The 11,026-nt window shown below is 42.5% G+C and overlaps 1 long non-coding RNA gene across 1 annotated transcript; it reads left to right on the top strand.

Annotated features, from left to right (window-relative positions):
• The first annotated feature begins 528 nt into the window (after nucleotides 1-528).
• On the top strand, nucleotides 529-4,844 carry LOC147757395 (uncharacterized). The gene is made up of 2 exons (XR_015321829.1): nucleotides 529-2,042; nucleotides 2,393-4,844. It is a non-coding gene; the product is annotated as an uncharacterized LOC147757395 (long non-coding RNA).
• The last annotated feature ends 6,182 nt before the right edge of the window (nucleotides 4,845-11,026 follow it).

Raw genomic sequence — 11,026 nt, 5'->3', positions numbered from 1 at the left:
ATACAGCCAGCTTCTGCAAACTTTTCCAGTAGGTGAAAACAAACGCGGTTCTATCGGTGCCAGGCGATGCTTAAGTGAGTCTGTGAGTCTCTAAAGGGGTAGACAAAATTGGTGTCTCTACCCAACGATTGGAGCAATTTAGCATTTTGCAGTCGGAACATATCAGCCTTTATTTTATCTTTCGAAAAATATCTGATAACAAAATAGCAACATCTTCATACAACGTTCAACTAGTGAAGATAGCCTTACATTTCAGTGTACAATTAAACAGAACTACAGATACGAGTGCCTAATACAAAATATAAAGCAACACCACACGGAAAAAAGTCTTCTAGCGATCCACATAATGTAGTTAAACTATAGGCCGAACATACTACTGTCATCTGAAGCCGACGTCCCTGGGGCTGTGGGTGCTAAAGCTGCTTTCCAGCTAGCAATTGGTGTGACAGCATATGAAGTGGTCTACGTTTGAAACCAGACGTAGACATATTTCGATTCGTGTTGGAAGAAGCTAGCTGCCATATCTTTATATCGATTTGTATTCCACACACTACGCCTCAGATAACATAAGTATAGTCAGAAAACACTGAAAAGCTGGTCATAAAACGTACTAAATAATTCCGCACTGCCATCTTTACGACCTCGGCCTGAAATTTTTTTACTGGCATTTTCAGTTCCGGAGCTGACATTGCCAGCACCTTTGGGTCATCCATAGACGCGAAGATCTGGCCGTATTTGCCAGGCACTGACAGCAACAAAGTACAAGTAAAGTTCTGTGTAACTGGAAGCGCTTTATTTACGGGTTTAACAACGCAAAAGCTCAGACCGAACATGAATTCCAATGAAGGGAAGAGCAAAAGCCTTTCTATTGAAATTATTATCAAGGGAGCGCTTGGCCGATATGAATCAGAGATAGAAACCACACCTACAGAATCAGCAAACCTGGCAACATCATAGCAGCTTGCTAGCGCTGGCTATAGAAGAGATAGGGCGCTGCTGCTACCAACTTGTCAGTCCTTCCGTTGTCATAGTGTGAGTTCTACCTAACGTTCTCTCCTTGGCCATTTGCCTTGTGTGACTGTCATCATAGCATCGCAAAGGGGTTCCGCTGCGACGGTATTGCTACATACAGCGTGCTACCAAAGTGTCTCCCTTTCCAGTCCAGCGGAGCAGCTGAGGAGACCCATGGATTCTCTCATACTCTGCTATAGCCCACTCGCCCCATCGGCATCGTTTGCGCGCGCTGACTTTAACTGCCGTCCATAAAACACTCATGCAGCGTGCGCGGGTTTGTGTTAGGAGCCCTGAAAGCACACCCAACATAGTTTATGCCAGGAGCCAAGCAGGCGCAAGGGCACCCAACCGGCACCAGCGATTCTGTTACTGCTACTACTGCCTCGTCGGACTGCCACTTTAGCCGCTACGCTAGCTGGCTTCTCGTCGGTAATTATCAGCGCTGCCGCTCCAGGAGTTCCTTACTTAATAAAATTTAACCAATTAAAAACTCCAGTGCCCCCAAGCTCCCCGCGTCTTCTATACATAGGGGGAGCACCCGTCCGCAGGCGTCGCTCCTTCTTCTTCCAGCTTGGTCAGAGTCCACACAGTTTACAGTGTTTGGGTAGCCACATCCCGCTCCGTCCGCACTCCTAAACACCCCTAGGAGACGCAAGATTCTAGGGGGTGGCAACTGGCTGGCAGAGATGGCACGGACTGCGAAAACACCCTGTTAAGTTGACGCCTGCTCGAGGCCGTTCTGCCACCTCTTATATAAGACCGAGACGAGTTTGAGCTAGGGAGTAGTGAGAGACAAGTGGGGTTCGCCCAAGGATAGAGCCTATGGAAACCGGGACGGCCGCTACGGAATTACCCTTTTTCACGTTCTTCCGATGTCGCCGGGTGGCCGGGGTGTCTCGCAGCCGCGGCTAAATTGTCCGGAAAGAATGGACACCGCCACTAGCAAACGGGTGGCCAGGTCATCGGTCCTATGCAGCACTGGCAACTTTAAATGAAGCCTGACCGTACAGTAAACTTCGCGATTGCAGGTAGGGCTGAATCAGTCGAGGACGTTCACTTTGTCTCCATCACCCTGTGCATTATATATTTTTCTTTGCTCTTCGCGGAGCTCGCGCCATTGCTTAACGTTGATTACAATGTATATGTGTGTCTCGCTTTCACACGTCGTGATACATTTGTTCGAATAGTGTGAAATAAATTCTAAAAGATACACAACCTAAATAACCGTTGAATTTAGATGTGATCTATACTAGGTGCTAGGTTCAATAGATCGCTGTCCTCCTGGCCAAAAACCACACTTAGAAGATTGCACATTTATTAATCTACATAGTAAATCATCTAACAATTCCGGCCGAATGTTGTGTTTTGCATTTTACAGATACCATTCCGTTTGTCTTTCATGCTCCCTTTCAGCGAGACAATATGATAAGGGTTTTGCTCAGATAACCTTATCCGTACAAAACCGTTCTGTACAATTTAGAACTAGTGATGTATGCGCGAAGCTTGACAGGGCGCACACCTCCTAACTCTTAACAAAAACACCTTAATTGTCATCGCTTTCCGGATACAATTAGAAAACTCAATAATGATTAAATGAGAGTTAACCTACATGTCTAAGTATTCTTAAATTTTAAAAAAATGCCACATAGCTTAGCTACATTAACTGTTCTCTTTTCTAAGAAACTCTTTTTGTAGTTTCGCTAATTTTCTATACATGTTATGATAAGTCCAAGTCGAAATTTTGCCTTGCAAAGGGTCTCAATTCTTTGCCACTCGCCGTAATGCACTCATACTTTGTCACATAGGGAGTTAAGCCGATGCCTTCTTACGAATGGGTTACAGTATATCTTAGTTTAAGATTTCAGGTACGATAGCTACCTTGACGTAGGCGAGCCTAATATTAGCTTCAAACGCGGACATCCGAGTCAAAGTTTGATGATATCCGTTGCTATGGTTTACCTCGTCAGCCCATAACATCCAGCATCGGTTATCGGTTACTAGCGGTCGTGTCTACGACCCGTGAGTTAATGCGGCACGGCCCTATCGAGAAATTAGGAGTATAATGGGCGTGTGCGAGTTTATAGGGAAGTGTGGACGAATGTCAGGAGGTAACACTTAGAACAAAGCTCCGGCATTGCTGGCAGCATAGGCAGCTCTCTCATTCCCTTCTTCCTGACTTCGGCCGTGTTTTACCACTCTCTTAGCCCCTTGCCCCGCTTCCCGTCGTTTTAGTTAGGAGCTACTGCTGAAGAAGCTCGAGCGAAGTCATTGATTTACAATTTACAGTTCCCATCCTCGATTGATCCTTTCTACTAGTCCCATTTGCCTCACAGCAGGCGCCTACTTCGCCCCAGCGACATGCGCCGAGGTGATAGCGGTGACTATGACTGTAGTAGTAACCACCCGCAGCAATAGCAGCAACCGGAGATCGAAAATGTAGAGGGAATCTATCCTCCTTGGCCTTCATTGGAAAGCTATTGATGCGATTCACTGGCAGCGGCCTGTTCGGACGTCTGCCTTCATCATCGTTGGAGTGGGAGAACGAATTTGCACGACGACTCAAGTTTGCAGTTAGGGAGAGCTGGGAATGCGTCTTCTGGCTCCAGAACACGTGCAACCGAGATGACAGTCATAGTTCTCTGCCACAACAAACAAACAAGAACACAAAAAATGCTTTGTTGGGCTGGGACAATTAATGGTGGGCATACACCTATATGTGACGATATTCCTGTCCTAAAATTTGTTCCCAATTCCGCATCCTTTAACTTTAATGTATACAACTTTACAGAAACAAGTTTCCGTTAAAATACTACCAGATAACTATACTATATTGATTTCTTACAAGCAAGCTATAGTTGGTAGCGAACTCGTGAAGTTGGCTTGCACATGTCACGAGCACTTGGGCTTTTGTAACGTGAGCAGCCTCCGCGTAGAGCAAGACAAGCCAAACGGTAGATGTCGTGGAGGCTACCCATTACTATTTCAGCGCAGGCGGTTCATGGAAGAGCTAAGCGGGCAATGAATTCACAGACTGCCACGTTGCTTTCAAGGATCCATTGGCGCTAGTGTGGGGTTTGCACGCAGCAGCAGCAGCAGCACCAGATATCCTGACATCACAAACTCCCTGGAAAGAGCGGGAAGGATACGGAGGACACGTTGAGGACCAGTCAACCCGACCTCGCGCCTATCTGTTCCAACCTTCGCCTTGACTCGGTTATCCTAAGGGGCAGGCATGACCGAGTGCTTTTTGATGACCTTGCTCCTGTTGAGAAAAGGAGACTTAAAAACCAGCGCATCGTCAGTCCGTCAAGCTGCTGAAATAAACCAGCCAAAAATTCATCATTGTCAACTCAGAGGAGGTCGACGGGACAACGAAGCGTTCCCGATTCTCGTTTCGAATAAACTATATATTGCATTACGTTAGAAAGGGAAGAAAGGTCCACTGCCAAAGGGGCATTACTTAGTATTGAATATAATAACTTAACTGAAATAGTACAGTTAATCAAGCCGCAATCGCGCCCAGAACTCGATCCCAGTGAACCGACCTGCATACGAATTACGATAAATAATCTATTGAGAAGTATAAGCCTGAAAAGTTCCCTTCAAAGGCTTTAAAATTGGATATACAGCGCGAATACTGAATATGACTAGCATATCTATTTCAACGGTACTTTTGTAGGTCATTTAATGCATTCCAGATATACCGTTAGGTGCAAACGTATCTCGGGAGCTGTCTATCAAATGAACTTCTAAGAAATGCAACTAAATTTTTCTTCGAAATAAATGTGTTCCTTTTTATTTCGGTGAATAAAAGATCTTTGTTTTTAAAATTCCAGCGGTCAGTTGATTTTTAGCTGAATACCTAGAAGTTATTTAGATGGCCTGTTGTCAAGACGACCTCATCAAAAAAGCTCAACGGATACGTTATCCCCCTTAAAAGTGGGTATTTCAAATAAGATTTATACCATATTATTTGCACAGCCTCAAGGCGCTAAATAATTGTTCTTTTGTTAAGCCGTAGTATTACTGTGCTTTTCTATTCTGACGAAAGGTCAGAGCAGGACAACTGTTTAACGTGCTCACTTTAATGAAAAGCATGAATCAGGTTTTTTCATGTCAAACAGGTCTACCATTACCTTTCCTTTCATTTTGCTGATCGATAAAATATAAAACTAATGAACATAATTACATTTTCACTACCACTCATCTGTACTTCTTTGACGTGGTGCGTTCTGTAACCAAACCTCAAACGCTTGTGCGCTTCCCATGGCGCGAAAATACGCTAGCATCAATACCCCTCCTTTACAATAGAACGAACGTCACCCGCTGAAGAGCAAAGAAAAACAGTTAACGGATTTAGCGTGTCAGCTCATAATTAAATTTGTTTAAGTAACAATTTTTAGGGGTATGCAATATGACCTAAAACCTTCCGAATTATTCGATTAAAGACGAGTATATTTGAAAGAGGCTACAAAACACGTAAAAACAGATTGAATTCAGCCTTCATGGCATGGTCTCCGACTTTTTTCTAATGAGGATATATTTTAGCTGAAACGCTACCAAAGGCATGTCTGTCCTTTATGGTACTTCACTTGTTCTTCGAGACTTCGAGAATCACAACGAGATTTTATTCCGCAATTTTATTCCGCACAGGTACAAAAAAAAGGCAATCAACGTAGGTATATATTTATATGAATTGAACATTTTATAGGGTTTCTCTTTTCTACTGGTCAGAGTTACCATTCAAACGTTGGAGCGCTCTCGTGTAGTTCACCCCATTTTTATGCTATTCTGCGCCAGCATTTAGGCTGATGTGTTTGATCGTTCTCGGCGGCTTTATTAGTGTTACCCTCTGACATGGATTAAGCTATAATCCAATGAGGAGTGGTCGACGCGGCGTTGACGAAGAGAAAGCCTGTAAAGGACTTCAAAACGTTAGTCTCCAAGGCGTCCGTGCAATTTCCGTTTTACTTTAAAACCCACTGCCTAACTTTAGAGGCTAGTCGCATGTTTATAGTAGAATCAGCAGACGATGACCGTTGGTGAGGTCGCTTTGCCTCGAAAGGGCATTAACATTACTCGAATACGAATAGAGTCAACATACATTACGGGAGCAAAAGCATCACTCCTGAGCCCCCGATGGAATAGATCTGGCCTTCCGTCGTCTTATTGCCAGCAGTATACTAGAAGCAGACGAATGTAAGGGTCGAACGATGCTGTAGGAACACAAAGAGAATTGCAAGAGGAGTCGTTACAGACCAGTGGACGGTATGTTGGCCTAGAAAAGAAATTGTTGCTGTAAGTGGAGGAGTTGATATGGATGACTCGCTGGAGGGCCGTAGTAGCCACCAAGCGACGGTCGGTGACACTTCAAACATCGTTTCGGTGACGGCAACAGCCGCAACCGCGTTTTCGTATGCCAACAGTAAACTAACGGTAACGTGACCTCACTCCTACGCCTCAGCCACATTCTGGTTCGTCCGTGGCGTCGCGTGCGTCTCGGGGGTGCCACTCGCTTTCTGCCACTTCTCCGTTTACGTCCTGTTTTCGACCAACGGGTTCCGTTGCAAACGCAGCCATTCGTGCTTCGTAACGCCATGCCATTAAAGCGATGCCTGCTATCTCAAGGCGGTTGGGAGAAGGGTGAGATTTTACAAATGAAGCAACCCACGTGTGGAGTTTGCCATAGACATCAAAACAATACAGCCAGTAGATATAGGTGGAAAAAGTCTAGTAAGTAAGAACTAGTATGCGACTAGGTATAGATATTCCCCGTCTGCAAATGTCGTTTCTCGTCATGTTATATATGGAAAAGTATATGTTTTATATAAAAGATACATTGAATAATACGATAAGCAAGACACGCTGTGAAAGAAGAGTACTTCTAAACATAAGCCATAGCAATAGAAAAAAGCAACAGAGTCAAAAGTTAATACGTTTAATCGGTAGCAAATTTGCGTAGATGTACCATATTAGGCGAGGAAGAGTTTGAATACTAGTATACCATATGTTCTCATTTAAATGAAGTTGTTTTCTCTACTTTGAACTCAGATGCCCATTGAAAACAAGCATTTGTAACCAGACAAACGCCATTCTGCTAGGATTCTGCCTACGATGCCTTGTCACACACTTGAAGAACACAAAAAAAAAATAGCTCTCTTCATTATTTTAACAATCGATGGCTTTGTTGCGGCAAAATACAGACCCTCAGCTCCTGGTTGTGAACGACATGATGGTTAGCTTCAAAGCAAAAGCGTCTAAATAACTCTCTTATGAAATTTAGAACGTTTTATTAAATAGTAGGCTCATTTACCTCACATCTATTTAGAGATCACAGTTATTAAATAGATTTTTCTTTTTGTCTCTGCCGAAGTTAAGTGCGACGAAGCCTGTAGTGATAAAGTTATCTAGCAGGCGCAAACATTGCAACAGCGTTTCTGTTGTATCGCATTTGTGTTGTATTAAAAGTAAAAGAAATTTATTGGTCATATATTTTAGCTCGGCAGTCATGTATGGCACGGCAATGCAATGGTCTGGGAAACTACAGAGCTCGTTATCCGCAATGTGGACTTTTCCAAAAGGTCAAAAAGAGATAACAAGTCGACGCAAGCTGGTCTGTAATGCCAGGTTTGTATTAGTTTTCAATATATCACATTTTCCCCATCGTGCAGAAGGTCCTAGGCAGTTCTGTTTTTTGTAGGATTATATCCAAAGGAGCGTCACATATGATAAACTATGTTGGAAGATATACGTACACTTGTGATAAATGACAATACAGGTTATAAGGAACTGACCTGAAATACTTACGTCCTCCTTATGCTGAAATGATCTCCATACTCGACTGTAGTAAATAAATGACATAATTAAAATTTACAGAGCAGAAAGTCTAGCTTTTTTTGAGAAAATGTCTATTATTTTAAGTTGAAAAAGTAGCAACAGGTTCTATTAAAAAGTGGCTCCATACGTTTTGAAGGGGATCCGTTTTTGGGTTGCAGCAATAGAGGTGGTCTGAAATGTACGGGGTACTTTGGTTGACTTTTGATACTTGTACTATTTCAAAATACTTCATTTTTCCGGCTCGGTCGGAGATATAAGAGAGGTCTTTAGTAGTTCCTTTGGGAGGGGTGGGGGTGGGGGGTGGAGGTATCAATTAGGACTATAGCATGAACGTACGAAAACGAAACAGGGTTTGTTTGCTTATGTTTGCAGTAAATTAGCTATCATCAAAAGTGAACTTTATGAGGCGCTAACTGCATTGCTTATCAGGCGCAGTCAATAACTTTTAATCGCTTTAACTTGACGACAAACAATAATTTAACATAGATTTGAAGGCTATTTCGTTATTTAAGTTTGCTATATATGTACCTGAATAGCCTTTCGGTCTACTTTGTCTCACCTGGTCAATCCTATTTTAGTTGCGAACACCAGTGCCGCTAATGCAATTATGATTTTCCCAGTTTTGAACGATTGCGAGCCTATGGGCACCGTCAGACCAAACCCCTTTTTGAACTCATCATTACATTATCTCAAGTAAACATCTGTCTGACAGCGGGTGATCATCGAGGAACGACAACTGTTGCGGGTCAGTACAGGCTCCACAGGCCCTTTCATCTCCAACAGTCGACGAACAAAAAGTTGTTCTACAGGACCGATTATAGTCCACCAATAGCCATCTTTTGTTCTGTTATTATTATTTTTAGGTGCAACGTTACAGTTCTGTTGGTATGCGCCGAACGGAAGTCCTGTGACTTGGTAGGACCACACCAAATAACGTAGGGGTCGGCTAGGCACCACGCCTGTCCTACTGTCCGTTCTCGTTAACTCGTCACCGCTCCATTTGGCCGCATGCCATGAAGCTCGAAGACTAATCGCAAAGAGCTCGAAGCATTCAAACGTTGTCGCCAAGTCCTGCCTATAACGTTTTGCCCATGATGTATGACACAAACAACGTAAATATCGAATTTTGTACGACTAAAGGGCCACGTATGCCCTATGAAATGAATTCGTCGTTGACCCATGGTCGCCATAGAGATGATATCGACTTTTTTGCTCTGTTTATTTCTGCCGTTGTCACTGACTAGCCACTGATTTGGTCGTGTTTCGTTGAATTGCGGAGTGATGTGGAAAGGCCTGACCTTTTTCTATTGATATGTAGGCGACAGATGGCTTGTTATCTGTTAATTGCGCTTTTTGACCTGATTTGGAAGAAATCGGAGCATGATTGGCTAGTTCTATGATACGATTGTGTCTGATTGTACTCTAATCGACTTTAGACAGACAGGAAATTCTACGCACATATTTTTCTATACGTTAACAACGCTCGTTGTCTTTGCCTAGTTCAGTGTTCTATGCTAAAAATGCATACGTCAAAATGGTCATTACGTAACGGTGAACAGAAGACATAAGTGCATTTTAGTTTAAGTTTGCTGACTTCAAATGGACGTTAAATCTAATTTGTTCGTTCGAAGGCACAGGGCACTATCTCTGACATATGAGTGCTATAGCTGAAACTGATCGGTACCATAAATTCAAGTCTCCGATCTACTGGGCTATGACTGCAAGTATGTCTATTGTGAGTTCCAAATCTACTTCAGCTGTTTCTATCTGAAATCTGTTAAGTGCAGTTTGTCTTTCTGCACGCTTTATATTTATATTTTCTACTTATACCATAAATTTTATATGACGGTCTACATTTTGAGAAAATTGATATACAGAATATATATATTAGTGCTCCTAATAAGAAGTGCTGCGGGCATGCAGCGGTTGCCCTTCCCCTGAGCTGTGACTTGTTTTCGTCGACATGAAGAAAAATATGCTGCTACACAAATATTACAAAGTACGTATAGGAAAACCGTTATCTTATTGAGCAGACAAAGTTCCACCCCATACCTTGACAAAATATCCGACGGTTTTTTTGCCAGTAACAGTCTCGAACGTTGCCTTGAGTTTGTGCTGGATTCGTTTCTCTGATTCGAATAATGATCTGAATGGGTCCTACATAACAATATGATAATTTACAGTTTGACTTCAGTCAAGGTGTTTACCGCAAAAACGGCACCGCGCGTCTATATATCTCCGTTGATTTTAGGTTTAGACAGAGTATATTTTAGAGCAGATATTTCACACAATTTTTTAACTAAAACTGTCAGCTTCTAAAGTCGCTTTTGGTCCAAACACAGCGTACGGAATCGCGCTATTCGACGTACGAATACACACTCTGTATTATCAGAAGCTCTGTGGAGTGTGCTAGTTGCATAGCACTGAGCATCGTGCCCAGGATTCGGTTTATCCGTTCTAAGACTATTTTGATAACTTGATCTTGATCCGAAGTTAACATTAATTAGTTCCGTGTAGTATGCCACATCTTTAGCGTCAGCTTGTCATATATAACCTGTAACATATTCCCATCTGATGTCGGATGCTTGTCACTCCTGTATTGAAGCACTGATGGTTCAGTGTTAGCAAAATACGTTTTGACCCACACCCTAAATTTGATATAGGCTTAGGATATGAAAAACTGCTTAACCGAACTAGAGCATGACTTTCATTCAGTCAGTACAGCTGTTCGTTTATAAAGGCCTGCTAGGCCCTGACACCAGCTCTAAAAGCAAAGAACTGTGAGATGAGATATTATAGGTGCGTAATTTACTTCCCGTATTCAGTTTCTATTTTATTGCACTGATTATTCTTGTTTTTATTAGTAGATTAATTAATCGATAAATTAAGTATATTAATAGATAATAGATTATCTATTAGTAAAACACAGTCAAATATAGTAATCCTACCATAGTCCTAGCGCAAGTTTGTACTTTTATTTATGTAAACTCGTTCGAGATAGCGTTATGCAGTAGCAAAACAACGATGAAGCTACAAAATATAACTTATATGCATTCTGTAAGTACGAGCCATTTATTACTTCCTTGTCTACTGCTGCCAGCCGCTTCTATCGTCAGGCGACATCAGTATTCTATATTTGATGCCTCGTTATTAGTGGCTTTCAGTCCCATCTCCA

This window comes from Varroa destructor, unplaced genomic scaffold (assembly GCF_002443255.2).
Source record: "Varroa destructor unplaced genomic scaffold, Vdes_3.0 BEIS01000002.1, whole genome shotgun sequence".
In the NCBI taxonomy this organism is placed as follows: Eukaryota; Metazoa; Arthropoda; class Arachnida; order Mesostigmata; family Varroidae; genus Varroa; species Varroa destructor.
The sequence above is the reverse complement of the archived record's forward strand: the minus strand, read 5'-3'. Positions and strand labels throughout refer to the sequence as shown.